Genomic DNA, 23,565 nt, shown 5'->3' with positions numbered 1-23,565 from the left:
AGTAGTGTGGCTCCTACCTTTTATATACTGCTTTCATACCACTTTCATAATGGAATATCCTGCTTGATGAGCCCCTAGATTAAAAAGTCTAGATATACACCAAGATTTTTTTAAAAACAACAACAAAATAAACCAACCAATAAAACCTTGATACCCCATTTCTTCGATTCTAAGACGCACTTTCCCCCCCCATATAAACATCTCTAAAAATGGGGTGTGTCTTAGAATCACGGGTGTGTCTTAGGGTGGTTTTTTTCCCCTGCTGGTGGTACTGAAATTAGTGTGCGTGTTACAATCGATGGCGTCTTACAATCGAAGAAATACGGTAATAACCCCTTTAAAGGCAGAGCAAACTAACGGACAGAAAGACACTAAACTGTATGGGCAAATAAAAGAAAGGTGTAACGTTTCAGGTTGTTGTCTTTATAACTAGGATGTCACTGCAGAGACAAACAGATTCAGTATTTGGCATTATTTACTTAACTTAAGAATGTTTGGTGAATAATGCCATGAAGAAAATAATTAACAGAACAACCAACCAAAGATGTTCAACTCTGAGTTCACTGTGAAGAAGAGTTAACCGTGCCGCTTATCCCAGTTCTCTAGTCCCTGGTTGACTGACGCTGGGTGGAGGTGCCCTCTTCGTTGCACTGCAGGCCGTCTCCACCAGACGCTGCTGGTTGCTGGTTTCTGGTTTCCTCTGTCGGTTTCTCCCCTTTCTGCCTCCATTCCATGCCCCTCCCACTGCACACCAAACACATTCCAAGGCCGTTGGAGGCAGGAATAATAATAATAATAATAATAATAATAATAATAATAATAATAATTTGCATTTTTATACCACCCAATAGCCGAAGCTCTCTGCTGAAGAACAGTTAAAGCTGCAGGAGCTATACTAGAGTGGCCAGATACAAAAGAGGGCAGGGCTCCTGCAGCTTTAACTGTTGTGATGAGGGGATTTTGCCAGGTGCTGCATGCATACAAATGGCACCTCCTGAAATCTCCTTTTCTATGCCACTGTTAAAGATACAAGAGCCCTGTCCTCCTTTCCATATGGTCACCCTATTTAAAACTCCACATGTCTATCAAATATAAGGAGTGTATGCCTTTAAAAAAGCTAGATGGAAGGATATTGGTAGATTCCTTTGACTTGGGTTTTTTTTCCCCTGTCTCGAGCAGCATTTACTACTCCATTGAAATCACCTCCGAATCTCACTTCACCTTCAACAAACTCTTAAGATTACCTCAAAAACCTCATGAAAGAATAAACCTTGTTTCTAATTAGGTGCATATAAGTTCATCAGTGTTATCACACCAGCGATTTATCGCACACTCCCCATGCCTGGTATGCACTTTTGCAGCTCGATACCTTACCCACATGACGTCGTCCACGTCATGCACAAACTTCAGCTCTTATCCTCCATGTTTCATTCCTTTTTGGAACACAGGAAGACTGGATGATGTTCCTTCCCTGTGAAATCAATGCTCTCCTCCCTCCCATGTCTTTCTGTGGTTGCCTTCTATCCACCATCCCGTTCTTTGTTGGGGGCGCATATGTCTAAGGTCGGCCTCACTAATAAAAGAGGAGGGCAGAGCAGTGCCCCTCTCAGCTGTGAAGGGGAAGGGAGTGAGGTCCCATTGAACTCTATGTTCTTACTCCTGAGTAGGCCTATTCACCTTAAAAGAAATGTGGAAAATGCAGCCTTTTTGCCCGCAGTGCCCTCATTTTTAGAGACAAAGAGATCAAAATTGGCAGTGATAGGTCTTAAGGTGGGCTTTAGCCATGCCAAGTTTGAATCAGATTGGGTCATCCTTTGATTTTAAGGGATTTTTAAAATGGAAATTAAACAAATGCTCACATCTGCATAAGTTTTAAAGATAAAGAGATCAAAATTGGCACAGTGATAGCTCTTAAGGAGGGCTTTCAGCATGCCAAGTTTGAATCAGATTGGGTCATCCTTTGATTTTTTAATGATTTTGTTTAATTTCCCTCTCTTAAACCCTTTTCCTGGTAGTCCACAAGTCCGGAGGATTGAAGGATCGATCTTCTATTGCTTTGATCATACGAAGCGGTGCATCTTCACGTTCATAAAATAGAGATCTGCTGGTTCCCTTACTCAAAAGTAAATCCCATTGATTTCAACTGCATTTACATCCCAGTCATACTAAAATCATATGCAAGCTTACCTTTTAAACCCCATTGAACAGAGAGGGACTTTCTTCTGAGTAAACACATAGAAGTGATTTTAAATCGTGTGGTCACTCAGCTTTTTTCTTTTTTCTTTTTTAAAGTCCATAACAGCAAACTGGAAAGAAGTGCTCTGCAGCCCCATGCTTACTTCTGAGGTCTTACTTCTGTTTATTCAGAAGTCTCTCTCTGTGTTCAACGGAGTTTACTCAAAGGTCAGCATGCATCTGATTTTAGTATGTTCACATTCTAAAACCTCCAGGTAGGGTGAGGGGAACGGGCGTAGCCTAGGCAACAGGGAATAACCACGAAAGTACGTAGGAGAGAGACAGAGTTTCCCCCGAAGTGAATTCAGTAACAAGAGAAGCTACTTTCTAGAAAAAGCAGGGCAAGACCAGGAGGGCCCCATGTCGCTTACTAGGGAGGGCGAGGTGTCCAACTACCACCAACCAATGAACTGTAGGGGGAGGTACAAAGGAGATCTGGGGGAGGGGGAGGTGCATCTCATTGGAACAACACCGATACGCTGGTGCGCAGGAGAGGAGAAGTGTAAAGATGGATGAAACGTAAAGGCCCAAAGGCGTAAGTTGATCAGGCTTTCACACGCTATGGAAACGAGGGTGGATAATTCGAGGGCAAACGAGCAGGTGTGATGGAGCTCTAGATCTCCCTTCTACAGCTTTCTTTTGGTCAGTTGCTTCAAAAGGAATGTTACATGTCATACAAATTGCCACTCCTTTAGTTTTCGTGGATGCACAGGCAGCATTAATGTTCCCAGCACCTAATTGACTGAATATGTCATAAATGTTCCCAACACCTCATTTTTAAGACAGGAGAAGAAACTTATATTAAGGCACAGCATGAAAAATATCTAGGTCAATTAGGTGGCGTTACTATCTTTTCAGTCCCCCGCCAGCCCTTCCTTGTATTCGCCCATGTGGTTCAAGTGTGGTTCTGTTGGTAAGCCTGCTCTGTTGCTTCAGGTGCCTTTAAACGGATTATTATGGAGGCTTTTATTTACAGGTTCCAGGTGTGTGTGTGTGTGTGTGTGTGTGTGTGTGCATTCGTGCTTGTGTGTGTGTGTGTTTGGTGTAAATTGAGTTTTTTACAACGGAAGTAGACCCAAGTACATTGTTCCCTCCCCATGCATCTGTAAGGATGAAAGACAACCAAAAAAGAGTTAATATTGAACAAATATTTAATAATAATGATAATAATGATGATGATAACAAATGAAAGCCAGCAAATGAAAAGGCTGAAACTCAGTAGGCAAGGCCTAGGCTGTGAAAGCTGAAGAGGTTGTCCATAGCAAGAGGAAAGCCAAGGTGAACCCGGGAGGAGGAGGAGGAAGCAGCGAGCATGGCGGAGCTGGTGTGGCTGGTCCAAGGTCTGGTCGCAGGCGCTGGCGTTTCGGGCTGTGCTGGAGAGGAAGCAGCGTACGGCCCAGGCTGGAGGAGGAGGTTCAGGATGCACCAGCACAGCTTCCCAAAAAGAAGTGGTTCTTCCTCTGCAGAGGGGAAAAGTCTGTCGCGGTGGAAAATGAGCCCAAGGAGACAAAAAGAGAGAGGAAAAAGATAGAATGGAAAAGAAAGGATGAAAGAGAGAAAGGCAAAGAGAGAGAGAGAGAGAGAGAGAGAAGGAAGGAAGGAAAGAAAGAAGGAGGGATGTGCCAAGATGTTTCAGATCCTGTAAGAGTCAAGATCCTCCACCAGGAGATCATCACCTGTAAGGCAGAAAGGAGAAGGGGGGTCTTAATGATAGCAGAACATTAGACTTCAGAAATGGTTGGGAGGAGGGGGGTCACTGGCTTGGGGCTAGCAATCGAGCTCCCAAAGGAGGTGGGAACTGCTGCTTCCAAGCCTGTGGGTTGTGGTCGGGCCTTTCTCACCAAGACCCATGTTTGCCATATGGCGTGGTTGGCGTTTCATCTACTCTAGTGCGCAGACAGGAGACTGCTGCACAATACAAGAAATACATCTAGGCAACCAAGCATAGCTACACCTAGTAGTAACATAATATCTAAACTTAGTCTTAATATTTCAACTTAAGTTGACGCCTCTGTGCTGAAAAGCAATGGCTCAGCAGCAAGAAAGGTCCTTGATGCAAAAGACACCTACGAGGGAAGCCTCTGCGCTGTTTCTTACCCTCTTCGTCCACATTCGAGACGTCAGCACTATAAATTGATGATGACACCTGACCACAGCTGAGGTCAATGGTGGACGAAGAGGGGACCACCTGGATGACATTGGAGGATCTTGACTCTGTTGGGGGGGAAAGGAGACACAGAGACCATGTTAACATAATTAGCAAGACTCACCAAAGGAGGGGCCCATTTCCTTCCCCCCCGGACCCTGGAGCTGGCACTGGCTAGAGTGCCCCAAGCAGCGGCCAGCCCCCCTGGTCACGATCCCCCCTGGCCTATCCATCCCCCCAAGGACCTAGGCATCTCCTCACCTCGGACGGCACATCCCAGAGAGGGTTTCTCCTTGGGCTCTTCCACCAGAACAGTTTTTCTCCCTCTGCAGAAGAGGGAAAACCACTTCCTCTTGGGAGGAGGCGCTGGTGCCTCCTGTCCCTCCTCCTCCGCCATGGGCCGTATTTGGGTTCCTCGGCAGCACGGCCCAAAGCGCCAGCACCTGCGACCAGCCTTGGCCGCCTCCGCAACTGCTCCAGCTGCTTCGCTGCTTCCTGCATCTCCTGGGTGCACCTTGGCTCTCCTCTTGCTATGGAATAACTTCTTCAACTTGGACAGCCTAGAAGAGAGTGAGCAGAAGGTGAGAAAGGGGGCTTGACGGCTCCTCCTGGTCTGTGTGGGTTTAGGCCCGTTTCTTAATCTTCGTGGCTTCATTCCACCTGCCACCGGCTAAAGTTGTGAAGATGTCCCCCTCCTGCCGCCCTGCCCTGCGTGTGGTCTCTGAAGGGTAGCCCGGCCTTTGCTGGGGAGGAAGGAAGCCCTCAGAAGGCAGTGGATAATGGGCCAACCAGAAACCAGGGCAGCTAAGGAATTCTACTTACATTCTTGTTCTCTCTCTCTCCCTCTCTCACTCTAACGCAACAACGAAAACCACTCACTCATCAGGTGACAGGATTTCTGCCCAGCTGGCCCCAGAACCAGCTGTGTCATGTGTCACAGGGGAGGGCGTGTCACAATGACCTCAGCAACTGAGCAGCCAGGGGTATTGTTACTGTGACGTGGCCTTATTCTGGGCTTGGCCTTTCATCCATGTCCATCCCCTGGCTATTCCATGCGTGTTTCTTTGGATTCAGGCTAGAGCAGCACCTGGGCTTTCTAGGAATAGCCTCGTGTCTGTCTGTCTTACCATATCCATGGTGCCCCCAACACACTGCTCATAAGGGACACGGGTCCCGTCTCTTCTGGCAATGCACACAGAGGTCCAATGCATGCCAGTGCGCCCACCCACCACCACCACCACACCATGTGCCATGACGTGAACTGCACCTCTTATTGCTGGGACCTGGGATCAGACGTATAGTAGTGGATGAGGGAGAGCCCAGATTGGCTTGCAGTGCCTTCAGCCTGCCAGGACTGGGCTGGTGCAATGTCCCAGCATTTGAATATATACTGTCAGGGCATCATGGGGTAAGAAAGTTGATCTGAGGGTGTGAGAAGAAGAGCCAGACTGTCTGAAAGCTGGTTTAGCCTCTTTCCAGAATGTGGCTTTGGCAAGGTTGCCCCTGATGAAGCAGCTCTTGCTTCTGAAATGGATTCGATTCAATAAACAATGTTTGTCATAGCCGCCTTTGAGCATACACTCTCTTTTTGTATTGTGGCCTGGTTTGGAGCTTCCGTGTTGGGGTGTGTGTGTGTGTATGTGTGTGTGTGTTGCATTGTATGCTGTATAATGCTGGTTTTGTATCAACTACACTGGCTTCCAGTTTGTTTCCAAGCTCAGCCTGTGGTTCTGCTTCATATCTATAAAGCCCTCAGTGGTTTGCAGCTGATATTTGCAATATCTCCTCCTTTATGAATTTATAATCTCCATAGAATCATAGAATAGTAGAGTTGGAAGGGGCCTATAAGGCCATTGAGACCAACTCCCATCTCAGTGCAGGAATCCACCCTAAAGCATACTTGACAGATGGTTATCCAGCTGCCTCTTGAAGGCCTCTTGTCTTGTGTGGGAGAGCCCACAACCTCCCTAGTGCCTACACTACACTACTGCTTTAAAGCGCTATAAAACTGTTATAAAGCGCTTTAAAGCAATAGTGTAGATCCGGCCTAGGTCACTGGTTCCATTGTTGTACTGCTCTAACAGTCAGGAAGTTTTTTCTGATGTCCAGCTGAAATCTGGATTCCTGTAACTTGAGTCCGTTATTCCGTGTCCTGCAGTCTGGGATGATCGAGAAGAGATCCCGGCCCTTCTCTGTTCGACAACCTTTTAAGTATTTGAAAAGTGCTATCATGTCTTCCCTCAATGTTGTCTCTCTTCATAGGGCTTTGTTTCCAGACCCCTGATCATCCTGGTTGCCCTCCTCTGAACACGCTCCAGCTTGTCTGCATCCTTCTTGAAGTGTGGTGACAGAACTGGACGCAATACTCAAGATGAGGCCTAACCAGGGCCGAATAGGGAGGATCCAGTACCTCATGAGATTTGGAAGCTATACTTCTATTAATGCAGCCCAAAGTAGCATTTGCTTTTTTTGCAGCCACATCACACTGTTGGCTCATATTCAGCTTGTGATTTACAACAATCCCAAGACCCTTTTCGTTTGTAGCATTGCTGAGCCCAGTACCCCCATCTTGTAACTGTGCATTTGGTTTCTATTTCCTAGATGTAGAACTTGGCATTTATCCCTATTGAATTTCATTCTGTTGTTTTCAGCCCAGCACTCCAGCCTATCAAGATCACTTTGAGGTTTGTTTCTGTCTTCCAGGGTATTAGCTATCCATCCCACCCAATTTTGTGTCATCTGCAAATTTGATCAGCATTCCCTGCACCTCCTTGTCCAAACAATTAATACAAAGTTGAAGAGCACTGGACCCAGGACTGAGCCCTGCGGTTCCCCACTCGTTCCCTCCCCCCAGTTTGAGAAGGAACCGTTGATCAGCACTCTTTGAGTCCGATTCTGTAGCCAACTGTGAATCCACCTAATGGTTGTTCCACCTAGCCCACTTTTAGCTAGTTTGTTAATCAGAATATCATGGGGCACTTTGTCAAAAGCTTTGCTGAAGTCAAGATACATTACGTCCACAGCATTCCCACAGTCCACAAGGGAGGTTACCCGATCAAAAAATGAGATCAAATTAGTCTGGCCGGATTTGTTCCTGACAAATCCATGTTGGCTTCTAGTAATCGTCAAAATGAAGGAGGGAAAAAACCACTCTGTGAATCCAATGAAAAAGAAGAGATAGTCGCTAGTGTTTTCTCTCTTTTTCTCTTGTCCTATATTCCCTTCCCTCTTCTCCTTTTTTGTTTTCTTTTTGCATATTTTAATGTTGTTAATGTGCATACAATTTATGACAAAAATTCAATGTAAGTATTGTTTGTGTTGATAAAGAAGTTTTCCGTTAATTTGTAGCTCCTGAAGAAGGATCGGGAGATCCGAAACGTCGAGCATTTTATACATTGTCCTTTTACAACAATACAATTTTTAAAGATTGAAGATATATGTAGCCAAAAGTAAAACCCTTTTTCTATTTTCCAACACTAGGGACTATCTCTTCTTTTTCATTGGCTTCTAGTAAACACTGCATTGTTTTCAAGGTGCTTACAGACTGACTTCTTTATAATTTGCTCCAAAATTTTCCCAGGGATGGCTGTCAGACTGACTGGTCTGTAGTTCCCAGTCATCCAGCACCTCACCCGTCTTCCATGATTTTGCGAAGGTAATAGACAGAAGGCCTGGATCGACGCCCAGGTTGGGAGATTGAGATTTCTGCATGCAGCAGCTGGTGACAGGTGTTGTGATGCAGCGGGCAGCAGCTAGGTGGGCACAGAAGCTGGCGGTCGTGCAGCGGCCAGGCAGCAGGTGGGCTGCCTGGTCTGGTCTGGCCCATCCGAGGATTTTGGTTCCATTCAGAGCAGGCAGAACTTCATATGCAGCAATCCGAGGGAACGCTTTCCCAACACAGTTAGTTGTTTTTAGCCGTCCTCTTTGGTATTTGGTTTGGCTCGTTTGCTTGAGTGATTTGCACCTACTTGCTCTGTAGTACCAAGGAAGAAGTGGGTCTCTAGTCATTCATTTTTAATAGTACGGTAATTCATTTTTTAATGAAGCATTTTGATCCATAGACCTTCCTCTCCAATTGGCTTTGATATAATTGGCATGACGTAAGTTTGTAACACTTGCTGATCATTGTTCATCCTTCTCTGTTTGGGGCCCTTGGGAAGGCATTGCAGGAGTGGGGAAGGGACACAGGGAGACCCCATACTCCCACTCCTTGTAATGTTTGTTCTTTTTAAAATGATCTGGGTAAGGCCTGGTTTCCACTAGGGCTGTGCAATCCCTCTCCAAACCGCTTTGGATCCCGGGTCAATCCGGACCTCCCCCGAATCGATATTCGGCCCCCATTTTGTTCCCCGTCACTTCTCTGCCCGTGTTTTTGTTCCTCAGTTACTTCCTCTAAAGAACGAGCACGAGGCCCATGGAGTCCACTGCTCTAATGGCGCTGCTTCTCCTGCACACAGCAGGAGAGAGCAGCGATTCCGTTTTCAAAAATACATCATTCTTTGTGGAGAGCTTTTTGTCAAGCAAGGAAAGCCAGAAGGAGCGGGAGGCGCACGGGAGGCAGACGACGTCATGTGAGGGACCTGAGCACACTCCGAGAGTGCCCAGGAATGAGCGTGCAATAAAACGCTCATCGGATGGAGCTTTGAGCGTGCCTGACATAAGTATGCCAGTAGTTGCTGCCATAGGATTTCATGTGGCAGAAAATCCTTAAAGAATCTGTACTGCTCAGAACTTCACCAAACCAATGGAAGGCGCATCTCAACAAATCTGAATAAAGTACATCAGCAGTTTTTACCAATTTTTATTTATTTATTTATTATTGCATTTATATCCACCTTTTTTCCTCCAAGGAACCCAAGGCGGTGTACATAATCCTCTCCATTTTATCCTCACAACAACCCTGTAAGGTGGGTAGGGCTGAGAGTCTGTGACTGGCCCAAAGTCACCCAGTGGGTATCCATGGCTGAGTGGGGACTAGAAACCGGATCTCTTGACTCCCAGTCCAACACTTTAGCCACTACACCACACTGGCTCTCTTGAAAAAAGACATACGATATGCCATGTGGCAAACTGGAGAAAAATGGGTCAATGATGCTCAACTTGTCCCTTACTCAGTACAAATGGCTCTGGGGAAAAACATTTGCATTATCAATGATGGGAAGAAACTACTTCAGTGCCAGAACAGCATGTGTGTCTCTGTGTGTGTGTTTATGTTTGTCCGGGCAAGAGAGCCTCGTTTCTACGACTTCCAACTCTCTGGAGACTTTTTGTCTGCCTCTATTCAAACCACTATCTCTTAGCCTAACCTACCTCATAGGTTTGTTGTAAGCCTAAAGCTAGGGTGACCATATTTTGGAAACCAAAAAGGAGGACATGTCCGGCCGCAGGGTGTGTGTCCAGCTCCAAGGGGGGGTGTCCACCCAAACATAGCTTTGGTCACACGTCTGATTTTACAGCAGACAATTAAGACAAACCTGTTCTACATAACATCTTAATGTTAAAATCCCTTGGAGGTCCCATTGAACTCTATGTTCTTACTTCTGAGTAGGCATTTTCACCTTAAAAGAAAGATGGATTTTTTAATTTTTTTTATCTATTTATTTATTACATTTTTACACCGCCCAATAGCCGAAGCTCTCTGGGCGGTTCACAAAAATTAAAACTATGAAGAGCATAAAAACAACCAACAAATTTAAAACACAAATACAAAATACAATATAAAAAGCACAACCAGAATGAAACCACACAGCAAAAATTAATATAGGTTAAAACATGAGATTCAAACAGCTATGGTGACCCTATGAAAAGGAGGACAGGGCTCTTGTATCTTTAACAGTTGCATTGAAAAGGAAATTTCAGCAGGTGTCATTTGTATATATGGGGAACCTGGTGAAATTTCTTCTTCATCACAACAGTTAAAGCTGCAGGTGCCCTGCCCTCTTTTAAATCTGGTCACTCTAGTATAGCTCCTGCACCTTTAAATATTGTGATGAAGAGGGAATTTCACCAGGTTCTCCATACATACAAAGGACAGCTGCTGAAGTTCCCATTTCTATGCAACTGTTAAAGATACAGGAGCCCTGTCCTCATTTTTATATGGTCACCCTAAAAACAGCAAAGTTTAAATTTAAGTTAAATTAGGTGTTAAAATGCTGAGAAAATAAAAAGGTCTTCAGCTGGCGACGGAAAGAAAACAATGCAGGTGCCAAGCGAACCTCTCTGGGGAGCTCATTCCGCAACCGGGGTGCCACAGCAGAGAAAGCCCTCCTCCTAGTAGCCACCTGCATCACTTCCTTCGGCAGGGGCTCACAAAAATCCTTTGATTTTATAAATCCCCCCTTAAATTCTTTTCCTGTTTTCCACCAGTGCGAAGAATTGCTCTTCTGTTCCTCTGATCATCGGAAGCGGTGCTTCTCTCTCTCTCCTCACCCCTTTCTTTCTTTCTTTCTTTCTTTCTTTCTTTCTTTCTTTCTTTCTTTCTTTCTACCAGCTTGATCCCAGGCAGTGTTCAGTGCTCCTAACTGGGGGCGGATCTACACTACTGTTTTAAAGCGCTTTATAACAGTTTTGACGACGGTATCTGGAGTGTGTCCTGGGACCCAACAGTTGTCAAAACTGTTATAAAGTGCTTTAAAGCAGTAGTGCAGATCCTACCCAGGACTTATTTCCAAGTAAAGATGTGTAGGAGGGCGCTTAATGACTTACAGGGGATATCCACGAAACTACTTAGGGGAGAGAAGTTTTTGTTTTTCCCAAATCTGTTCAGCAACAAGGGAAGCTACTGCTGAGGAAAAAGCAGAGCAACACCCTAGTAGTCCCATGTCCATAACAGTCAGTGCAGGGTGCGGGGAGTTGTCCAAACACCAACAACGAATAAAGTGTAGGGGAGGAATGAAGGAGATCCACAGGCGGATGCAATAGCCGATTTGCAGGTGTGCAGGGGAGGAGAGGTGTAAGGATGCATGAACCCTAAAAGCACACAGGTGTAAGAGATCAGGGCTTCACATGCTATAGAAATGAAGGGGGATAATACGGGGCAAAAGTGTAGGTGTGATGGAGCTTTCAAACATTTGAACAAAACAGTCTTTACAGCCCACCTCAGGCTAGGCAAAAGTGGGACCAACCTGACCTCTCCTATAGGAAGTTCCAAAATTGGGTGCTGCTGCAGAAAAGGCCCCGTGCCGTGAGTCCACTAACCTAGGCTCACCCTAGGGGTGGACATATGGGAGGACCTCTAAAGAAGATTATAAATTCATAGAGGAGGAGATGTTTCAAATATCAGCCCCAAACCACTGAGGGCTTTGCAGGTGCGAAGCAGAACCACAGGCTGAGCTTGGAAACAAACTGGAAGCCAGAGTGGTTGATACAAAACCAACGTTATACAGTCTACAACACACACACGTACACCAACACGGAAGCACCAAACCAGGCCACAATACAAAAAGAGAGTGTATGCTCAAAGGTGGCTATGAAAAACATTGTTATTGAACCGAATCCATTTCAGAAGCAAGAGCTGCTTCTTCAGGAGCAACCTTGTCAAACCCACATTCTGGAAAAGAGGGTAAAGTAGCTTTCAGACAGTCTGGCTCTCTTTCTTACACCATCACATCTTCTTACACCATGATACCCAGCTGAGATATTACATCCCTCCAGTCCTGGTGGGCTGAAGGCACCGTATGCCAATCTGGGCTTTCCCTCAACTACTACTGTACGTCTGATCCCAGGTCCCAGCAATGAGAGGTGCAATTCATGTTGTGGCATATTGCGGTGGGTGTAGGTGTGCACTGGAATGTATTTGATTACATTGCCAAAGTGACAGGTCCTATGTCCTTTGTATGTATGCTGGGACACCATGGTTATGGAGGGGGGGGACACCAGACACAAGGCTATTCATAAAAAGAACAAGTGCATATCTAGCCTGAAGCAAAAGAAACACACAGGTGCCAGATTGGCAGAAATCCTTTCACATGTCTAGTGGATGGTATCTTTCCTTGACTGTCACACAGGAAAGGGGAGAAAAAATGAGAATGTAAGTACAATTTCTTAGCAGATCTGATTTCTGTTTGACTATTATCCAGTGCCTTCCAAGGGATTCCTTCCTCCCCAGCAAAGGCAGGGCGATCCTTTAGAGATCACACGCAGGGCAGGTTAAAACACTTCAGTTTAACTTGGAGAGCGGTGAGAGGGGAACATTTCAGAACTCTAGCCATTTGCATGTGGCAGGAAACAAATGAGAATAAGGGAATCCACAGCCTCACAGAAGAAATGGGCCTAAACCCAGTTCTTCTGTGCCAACTCCTGATACAGATCAAGAGCCGGCAAGCCCCATTTCTCATCTTCTGCTCACTCTCTTCCAGGCTATCCAAGAGGGAATCTACACGTCGTACTGAAGGCGCTTGCATGCGCCTCCAGTACGCCCCCCAAACGAGGGTGTAGACGGAGAAAGAAGAGACGGAGGAAGAGGCAGTGGAGGCGGTGGCTGGGGAATCGGCCGCGTCCTTGACATCGACGCCGCCTCCCCACTGGCCTCCTGCTACCGGGGTAAGAGCCACCCAGGTCGGAGAGCTCGGCGGAAGCGGAAGCCGAGCTCTCCGACCCGTTTGGCTCTTACCCCGGCAGCAGGAGGCCGCCGGCGACAGCGGCAAGGTCGTGGCCGGTTCCCCAGCCTCCTCCTCCTCCTCCTCTTCCTCTGTCTCTTCTTTCTCCGCCGCCGCCTCCCCGCCGGCCCCCTGCTGCCGGGGTAAGAGACACCCGGGTCGGAGAGCTCGGCTTCCGCTTCCGCCGAGCTTTCCAACCTGGGTGGTTCTTACTCCGGCAGCAGGAGGCCAACAGGGAGGCAGCGGCGGTGGCAAGGATGCGGCCGGTTCCACAGCCTCCTCCTCCACCGCCTCTTCCTCCGTCTCTTCTTTCTCCGTCTACACCCTCGTTTGAGCCGGCAAGCCCCATTTCTCACCTTCCCCTTAGGCCGTAGCTAGACCTAAGGTTTTTCCCAGGATCATCCCGGGTTTGTCCCTTCCTGAGCACTAGATGCCCTGTGTGGCACTTAGATGAACAGGTTTGACCCCAGGACAATCCTGGGATAAACCTGAGGTCTAGCTATGGCCTTACTCTCTTCTAGGCTGTCCAAGTTTTAGAGGATTATTGCGTTTCAACCTCTCATCACAACTATTTCTTATGTCCAATGTTGTGATATTGTTAAGTCTCCCTTTTCTTTTCTTCCACAGATGGGATTTCCTGCTGCAAGATCTTGGCTATGTAGAGATCTTCAACTTCTTTGCATGTCTTCCTTTCCTTCTTTCTGTCTTCCTTCCTTTCTCATTCTTTCTGCAGCTTTCACAACCTATAACAGAGTGAGGAGAAGATGTGAAATGGGGCTTGTCAGGTCCTCATAGTCTGCGTGCCATTTCATTGGTGAGGTTTTATATTGATGCATTGATTGTTGTTGTGTTTTAATTAAATATGGAATGTTAAATATTGTTGGCTTTCTTCATACTTACAGATGCTTGGGAAGGAACAATGGACTTGAGTAAACCTAGGGCTCAACTACACCAAGCAGGATATTCCACTATGAAAGTAGTCTGAAAGCGGTCTATAAAAGGCAGGAGCCACACTACTGCTTTATAGTGGTATTGAAGTGCACTGACAACTGTTACGCCCATTGACACCTACCATATACCACTTTCATACTGCTTTCATAGTGTTATATCCTGCTTGGTGTAGATGCATCATGGGCCCCAACGCTTGACAGTGCACTTCAATGCTGCTACAACACAGTAGTGTGGCTCCTACCTTTTATATACTGCTTTCATACCACTTTCATAATGGAATATCCTGCTTGATGAGCCCCTAGATTAAAAAGTCTAGATATACAACAAGATTTTTTTTTAAAAAACAACAAAATAAACCAACCAATAAAACCTTGATACCCCATTTCTTCGATTCTAAGACGCACTTTCCCCCCCATATAAACATCTCTAAAAATGGGGTGTGTCTTAGAATCGCGGGTGTGTCTTAGGGTGGTTTTTTTCCCCTGCTGGTGGTACTGAAATTAGTGTGCGTCTTACAATCGATGGCGTCTTACAATCGAAGAAATACGGTAATAACCCCTTTAAAGGCAGAGCAAACTAACGGACAGAAAGACACTAAACTGTATGGGCAAATAAAAGAAAGGTGTAACGTTTCAGGTTGTTGTCTTTATAACTAGGATGTCACTGCAGAGACAAACAGATTCAGTATTTGGCATTATTTACTTAACTTAAGAATGTTGGGTGAATAATGCCATGAAGAAAATAATTAACAGAACAACCAACCAAAGATGTTCAACTCTGAGTTCACTGTGAAGAAGAGTTAACCGTGCCGCTTATCCCAGTTCTCTAGTCCCTGGTTGACTGACGCTGGGTGGAGGTGCACTCTTCGTTGCACTGCAGGCCGTCTCCACCAGACGCTGCTGGTTGCTGGTTTCTGGTTTCCTCTGTCGGTTTCTCCCCTTTCTGCCTCCATTCCATGCCCCTCCCACTGCACACCAAACACATTCCAAGGCCGTTGGAGGTAGGAATAATAATAATAATAATAATAATAATAATAATAATAATAATAATAATTTGCATTTTTATAACGCCCAATAGCCGAAGCTCTCTGTTAAAGAACAGTTAAAGCTGCAGGAGCTATACTAGAGTGGCCAGATACAAAAGAGGGCAGGGCTCCTGCAGCTTTAACTGTTGTGATGAGGGGATTTTGCCAGGTGCTGCATGCATACAAATGGCACCTCCTGAAATCTCCTTTTCTATGCCACTGTTAAAGATACAAGAGCCCTGTCCTCCTTTCCATATGGTCACCCTATTTAAAACTCCACATGTCTATCAAATATAAGGAGTGTATGCCTTTAAAAAAGCTAGATGGAAGGATATTGGTAGACTCCTTTGACTTGGGTTTTTTTTCCCCTGTCTCCAGCAGCATTTACTACTCCATTGAAATCACCTCCGAATCTCACTTCACCTTCAACAAACTCTTAAGATTACCTCAAAAACCTCATGAAAGAATAAACCTTGTTTCTAATTAGGTGCATATAAGTTCATCAGTGTTATCACACCAGCGATTTATCGCACACTCCCCATGCCTGGTATGCACTTTTGCAGCTCGATACCTTACCCACATGACGTCGTCCACGTCCTGCACAAACTTCAGCTCTTATCCTCCATGTTTCATTCCTTTTTGGAACACAGGAAGACTGGATGATGTTCCTTCCCTGTGAAATCAATGCTCTCCTCCCTCCCTCCCATGTATTTCTGTGGTTGCCTTCTATCCACCATCCCGTTCTTTGTTGGGGGCGCATATGTCTAAGGTCGGTCTCACTAATAAAAGAGGAGGGCAGAGCAGTTCCCCTCTCAGCTGTGAAGGGGAAGGGAGTGAGGTCCCATTGAACTCTATGTTCTTACTCCTGAGTAGGCCTATTCACCTTGAAAGAAATGTGGAAAATGCAGCCTTTTTGCCCGCAGTGCCCTCATTTTTAGAGACAAAGAGATCAAAATTGGCAGTGATAGGTCTTAAGGTGGGCTTTAGCCATGCCAAGTTTGAATCAGATTGGGTCATCCTTTGATTTTAAGGGATTTTTAAAATGGAAATTAAACAAATGCTCACATCTGCATAAGTTTTAAAGATAAAGAGATCAAAATTGGCACAGTGATAGCTCTTAAGGAGGGCTTTCAGCATGCCAAGTTTGAATCAGATTGGGTCATCCTTTGATTTTTTAATGATTTTGTTTAATTTCCCTCTCTTAAACCCTTTTCCTGGTAGTCCACAAGTCCGGAGGATTGAAGGATCGATCTTCTATTGCTTTGATCATACGAAGCGGTGCATCTTCAAGTTCATAAAATAGAGATCTGCTGGTTCCCTTACTCAAAAGTAAATCCCATTGATTTCGACTGCATTTACATCCCAGTCATACTAAAATCATATGCAAGCTTACCTTTTAAACCCCATTGAACAGAGAGAGATTTTCTTCTGAGTAAACACATAGAAGTGATTTTAAATCGTGTGGTCACTCAGCTTTTTTCTTTTTTCTTTTTAAAGTCCATAACAGCAAACTGGAAAGAAGTGCTCTGCAGCCCCATGCTTACTTCTGAGGTCTTACTTCTGTTTATTCAGAAGTCTCTCTCTGTGTTCAACGGAGTTTACTCAAAGGTCAGCACGCATCTGATTTTAGTATGTTCACATTCTAAAACCTCCAGGTAGGGTGAGGGGAACGGGTGTAGCGTAGGCAACAGGGAATAACCACGAAAGTACGTAGGAGAGAGACAGAGTTCCCCCCACCCCCGAAGTGAATTCAGTAACAAGAGAAGCTACTTTCTAGAAAAAGCAGGGCAAGACCAGGAGGGCCCCATGTCGCTTACTAGGGAGGGCGAGGTGTCCAACTACCACCAACCAATGAACTGTAGGGGGAGGTACAAAGGAGATCTGGGGGAGGGGAAAGTGCATCTCATTGGAACAACACCGATACGCTGGTGCGCAGGAGAGGAGAAGTGTAAAGATGGATGAAACGTAAAGGCCCAAAGGCGTAAGTTGATTGGGCTTTCACACGCTATGGAAACGAGGGTGGATAATTCGAGGGCAAACGAGCAGGTGTGATGGAGCTCTAGATCTCCCTTCTACAGCTTTCTTTTGGTCAGTTGCTTCAAAAGGAATGTTCCATGTCATACAAATTGCCACTCCTTTAGTTTTCGTGGATGCACAGGCAGCATTAATGTTCCCAGCACCTAATTGACTGAATATGTCCTAAATGTTCCCAACACCTCATTTTTAAGACAGGAGAAGAAACTTATATTAAGGCACAGCATGAAAAATATCTAGGTCAATTAGGTGGCGTTACTATCTTTTCAGTCCCCCGCCAGCCCTTCCTTGTATTCGCCCATGTGGTTCAAGTGTGGTTCTGTTGGTAAGCCTGCTCTGTTGCTTCAGGTGCCTTTAAACGGATTATTATGGAGGCTTTTATTTACAGGTTCCAGGTGTGTGTGTGTGTGTGTGTGTGTGTGTGTGTGTGTGTGTGCATTCGTGCTTGTGTGTGTGTGTGTTTGGTGTAAATTGAGTTTTTTACAACGGAAGTAGACCCAAGTACATTGTTCCCTCCCCGTGCATCTGTAAGGATGAAAGACAACCAAAAAAGAGTTAATATTGAACAAATATTTAATAATAATGATAATAATGATGATGATAACAAATGAAAGCCAGCAAATGAAAAGGCTGAAACTCAGTAGGCAAGGCCTAGGCTGTGAAAGCTGAAGATGTTGTCCATAGCAAGAGGAAAGCCAAGGTGAACCCGGGAGGAGGAGGAGGAAGCAGCGAGCATGGCGGAGCTGGTGTGGCTGGTCCAAGGTCTGGTCGCAGGCGCTGGCGTTTCGGGCTGTGCTGGAGAGGAAGCAGCGTACGGCCCAGGCTGGAGGAGGAGGTTCAGGATGCACCAGCACAGCTTCCCAAAAAGAAGTGGTTCTTCCTCTGCAGAGGGGAAAAGTCTGTCGCGGTGGAAAATGAGCCCAAGGAGACAAAAAGAGAGAGGAAAAAGATAGAATGGAAAAGAAAGGATGAAAGAGAGAAAGGCAAAGAGAGAGAGAGAGAGAGAGAGAAGGAAGGAAGGAAAGAAAGAAGGAGGGATGTGCCAAGATGTTTCAGATCCTGTAAGAGTCAAGATCCTCCACCAGGAGATCATCACCTGTAAGGCAGAAAGGAGAAGGGGGGTCTTAATGATAGCAGAACATTAGACTTCAGAAATGGTTGGGAGGAGGGGGGTCACTGGCTTGGGGCTAGCAATCGAGCTCCCAAAGGAGGTGGGAACTGCTGCTTCCAAGCCTGTGGGTTGTGGTCGGGCCTTTCTCACCAAGACCCATGTTTGCCATATGGCGTGGTTGGCGTTTCATCTACTCTAGTGCGCAGACAGGAGACTGCTGCACAATACAAGAAATACATCTAGGCAACCAAGCATAGCTACACCTAGTAGTAACATAATATCTAAACTTAGTCTTAATATCTCAACTTAAGTTGACGCCTCTTTGCTGAAAAGCAATGGCTCAGCAGCAAGAAAGGTCCTTGATGCAAAAGACACCTACGAGGGAAGCCTCTGCGCTGTTTCTTACCCTCTTCGTCCACATTCGAGACGTCAGCACTATAAATTGATGATGACACCTGACCACAGCTGAGGTCAATGGTGGACGAAGAGGGGACCACTTGGATAACATTGGAGGATCTTGACTCTGTTGGGGGGGAAAGGAGACACAGAGACCATGTTAACATAATTAGCAAGACTCACCAAAGGAGGGGCCCATTCCCTTCCCCCCCGGACCCTGGAGCTGGCACTGGCTAGAGTGCCCCAAGCAGCGGCCAGCCCCCCTGGTCACGATCCCCCCTGGCCTATCCATCCCCCCAAGGACCTAGGCATCTCCTCACCTCGGACGGCACATCCCAGAGAGGGTTTCTCCTTGGGCTCTTCCACCAGAACAGTTTTTCTCCCTCTGCAGAAGAGGGAAAACCACTTCCTCTTGGGAGGAGGCGCTGGTGCCTCCTGTCCCTCCTCCTCCGCCATGGGCCGTATTTGGGTTCCTCGGCAGCACGGCCCAAAGCGCCAGCACCTGCGACCAGCCTTGGCCGCCTCCGCAACTGCTCCAGCTGCTTCGCTGCTTCCTGCATCTCCTGGGTGCACCTTGGCTCTCCTCTTGCTATGGAATAACTTCTTCAACTTGGACAGCCTAGAAGAGAGTGAGCAGAAGGTGAGAAAGGGGGCTTGACGGCTCCTCCTGGTCTGTGTGGGTTTAGGCCCGTTTCTTAATCTTCGTGGCTTCATTCCACCTGCCACCGGCTAAAGTTGTGAAGATGTCCCCCTCCTGCCGCCCTGCCCTGCGTGTGGTCTCTGAAGGGTAGCCCGGCCTTTGCTGGGGAGGAAGGAAGCCCTCAGAAGGTGCTGGATAATGGGCCAACCAGAAACCAGGGCTGCTAAGGAATTCTACTTACATTCTTGTTCTCTCTCTCTCCCTCTCTCACTCTAACGCAACAACGAAAACCACTCACTCATCAGGTGACAGGATTTCTGCCCAGCTGGCCCCAGAACCAGCTGTGTCATGTGTCACAGGGGAGGGCGTGTCACAATGACCTCAGCAACTGAGCAGCCAGGGGTATTGTTACTGTGACGTGGCCTTATTCTGGGCTTGGCCTTTCATCCATGTCCATCCCCTGGCTATTCCATGCGTGTTTCTTTGGATTCAGGCTAGAGCAGCACCTGGGCGTTCTAGGAATAGCCTCGTGTCTGTCTGTCTTACCATATCCATGGTGCCCCCAACACACTGCTCATAAGGGACATGGGTCCCGTCTCTTCTGGCAATGCACACAGAGGTCCAATGCATGCCAGTGCGCCCACCCACCACCACCACCACACCATGTGCCATGACGTGAACTGCACCTCTTATTGCTGGGACCTGGGATCAGACGTATAGTAGTGGATGAGGGAGAGCCCAGATTGGCTTGCAGTGCCTTCAGCCTGCCAGGACTGGGCTGGTGCAATGTCCCAGCATTTGAATATATACTGTCAGGGCATCATGGGGTAAGAAAGTTGATCTGAGGGTGTGAGAAGAAGAGCCAGACTGTCTGAGAGCTGATTTAGCCTCTTTCCAGAATGTGGCTTTGGCAAGGTTGCCCCTGATGAAGCAGCTCTTGCTTCTGAAATGGATTCGATTCAATAAACAATGTTTGTCATAGCCGCCTTTGAGCATACACTCTCTTTTTGTATTGTAGCCTGGTTTGGAACTTCCGTGTTGGGGTGTGTGTGCGTGTGTGTGTTTTGTATTGTATGCTGTATAATGCTGGTTTTGTATCAACTACACTGGCTTCCAGTTTGTTTCCAAGCTCAGCCTGTGGTTCTGCTTCATATCTATAAAGCCCTCAGTGGTTTGCAGCTGATATTTGCAATATCTCCTCCTGTATGAATTTATAATCTCCATAGAATCATAGAATAGTAGAGTTGGAAGGGGCCTATAAGGCCATTGAGACCAACCCCCATCTCAATGCAGGAATCCACCCTAAAGCATACTTGACAGATGGTTATCCAGCTGCCTCTTGAAGGCCTCTTGTCTTGTGTGGGAGAGCCCACAACCTCCCTAATGCCTACACTACACTACTGCTTTAAAGCGCTATAAAACTGTTATAAAGCGCTTTAAAGCAATAGTGTAGATCCGGCCTAGGTCACTGGTTCCATTGTCGTACTGCTCTAACAGTCAGGAAGTTTTTTCTGATGTCCAGCTGAAATCTGGATTCCTGTAACTTGAGCTCGTTATTCCGTGTCCTGCAGTCTGGGATGATCGAGAAGAGATCCCGGCCCTTCTCTGTTCGACAACCTTTTAAGTATTTGAAAAGTGCTATCATGTCTTCCCTCAATGTTGTCTCTCTTCATAAGGGCTTTGTTTCCAGACCCCTGATCCTCCTGGTTGCCCTCCTCTGAACACGCTCCAGCTTGTCTGCATCCTTCTTGAAGTGTGGTGACAGAACTGGACGCAATACTCAAGATGAGACCTAACCAGGGCCGAATAGAGAGGATCCAGTACGTCATGCGATTTGGAAGCTATACTTCTATTAATGCAGCCCAAAGTAGCATTTGCTTTTTTTGCAGCCACATCACACTGTTGGCTCATATTCAGCTTGTGATTTACAACAATCCCAAGACCCTTTTCGTTTGTAGCATTGCTGAGCCCAGTACCCCCATCTTGTAACTGTGCATTTGGTTTCTATTTCCTAGATGTAGAACTTGGCATTTATCCCTTTTTTTTTTTATAATTTTTATTTATTTTCTACACTATATAAACATACATAAAACATTACAATAATAATAATAATAAAAAGAAACATCAAACAACTGCTACATACATATTGAATAAATGTTGAGTACATATATGTTGAATAACTATTACCTATACATTATCATACTACAACATAATCATTCTTAACATAAAAGTGCACCCCCCACCTCGGGATCATTCCTGAGTCCAAAATCTGATCGTTTCTTCTGCTGGCGGTTTCCCACTTCCCTTAGTAAACACATATATTAGGAACTGTTTCCAGATTCCTTCAAACTCATTTATTTTAGTTACGCCTTTTCTCCACTTAATATTACATGTCAATTTATCATTAATGGCTATATCCCATACTTCTTTGTACCATTCTTCAATAGAATATTCCCCTTGAATCTTCCAGTTCCTAGCTACCATCAATCGTGCTGCAACCAGCAAACTCGATATCAGCTCTATAGTTCCTTTTCCACACTTTATATTTTCAAATAGTGACAGCAATGCAATCTTTGGTGTTTGTTCTATTTTCATTCCCACTATTTCTTCAATTTCTGAAAACACCATCTTCCATAATCTTTGTACATATTTGCATTGCCACCACATATGTAAATACGTTCCTTTTTCCCCACAACCTCTCCAACAATTTGCTGAATGCTGATCATTTATCTTATTCAATCTAATTGGGGTTAGGTACCACCTCCATAAAATTTTAAAATAGTTCTCCTTTATTCTCACTGATAAACTTCTCAACACTCTTTGTTTCCATAGTCCCTCCCAACTCTGTCGCCCTATTTGTACCTTCAAATCTGACTCCCATACCATTTTCTCTGGGTTCTCTCTAAACTCCTTCTCTAACAATAATTTATATATTTCACTCATTAACCCTTTTAAAACTATACTACCTCCTTTCCCTTTTTCCTTATTTACTATTAACTCTTCAAACTTCGTCATCTTTCTACAAACTCTATTATCTTTAATCCACTTTTTATTCCATTGTTCTAATTGCCCATATTCTAACCAAGATAATTTTTTCTCCTTTAACAATTTTTCCATATCCTCTCTTGTTTTTATATCTCTTAACCAGTCCTTTAATTTCATTTTACTTTTCTCTTTTAATATTTTACATAATCTACCCTTCAGATCCTCTGGGAAATTCTTTAACATTATTATCGGTGCTAAGGGAGAGTTGCTCGGAAGCAGCTTCACTTTAAATTTACTCCAAATTTCCCATTGAGTCCTCAGGAGTGGATTATCTATACTTCCAACCCACTTTCTCCCTCCATCTTTAAAAAAAACATTGTCCAAGTTCATCTCTACGTTACTTATAATTTTTTCTTCCATCCAATATAAATCTCCTACTCCTATAATTGCTTCTACAATATGTCTTAATCTATTTGCTACGTAGTATAATTTTATATTTGGGAGACCCAATCCACCCTTTTTTTGGCTTAGATACCAATTATTTTTATTCACTCTTGCTCTCTTTTCTCCGTTACAATATTTATTAATAATATTTTGCCAACTTTTTATCTCAGTTTCTGATATTTTTATTGGTAACATCCTAAACACAAAATTAATTTTAGCTAATATCTTCATTTTTATTAAGGCTATTCTTCCAAACCAAGATAAATTTAATCTTTTATATTTCTCCAATTTCTCTAATACCTCCTTCTTTAACCTCGTTAAATTTTCCCTTTCAAGATTCTCTAGATTTTTTGTAATTTTAATTCCCAAATATTTAATCTCCTCCTTAACTTTCATTTCTATTCCCTTATGTTCCCAATCCTTTTCTTCCTTCTTAGTATAATTAAACAACATCATCTCTGATTTAGACCAATTTATTTTTAACCCTGTAATTTCTTCTAATTCCCTCAACTGATATTTAATTCTTTCTAATTTTCTTATTGGGTTCTTAATGGTCAATAAAGTATCATCCGCAAACATGTTTAACTTTATTTCCCTTACCTCTCCAATTCCTTCTAACTCTTCATCCTCCCTTAGTGCCTTCGCCAAAACTTCCATAACCATTACAAACAGGACCGGCGAGAGCGGACATCCTTGTCTTGTTCCTCTGGCTAGTCGTATCTTTTCAGTGAGTCCGTCATTTACCACCACTACAGCTGTATTTTGGGAATATAACTGTTCTATTACACTTTTAAATTTATTTCCAAATCCCAATTTATCTATAATAATCTTTTTTTTATATAGTTTTTATTTGTTTTCTACACTATATAAACATACATAAAACATTACAATAGTAATAATAATAACAAAAGAAAAACATTAAACAATGGTTTGGAACTTCCGTGTTGGGGTGTGTGTGTGTGTGTGTGTTGTATTGTATGCTGTATAATGCTGGTTTTGTAT

Source organism: Elgaria multicarinata, chromosome 2 (assembly GCF_023053635.1).
Source record: "Elgaria multicarinata webbii isolate HBS135686 ecotype San Diego chromosome 2, rElgMul1.1.pri, whole genome shotgun sequence".
Lineage (NCBI taxonomy): Eukaryota > Metazoa > Chordata > Lepidosauria > Squamata > Anguidae > Elgaria > Elgaria multicarinata.
The sequence above is the reverse complement of the archived record's forward strand: the minus strand, read 5'-3'. Positions refer to the sequence as shown.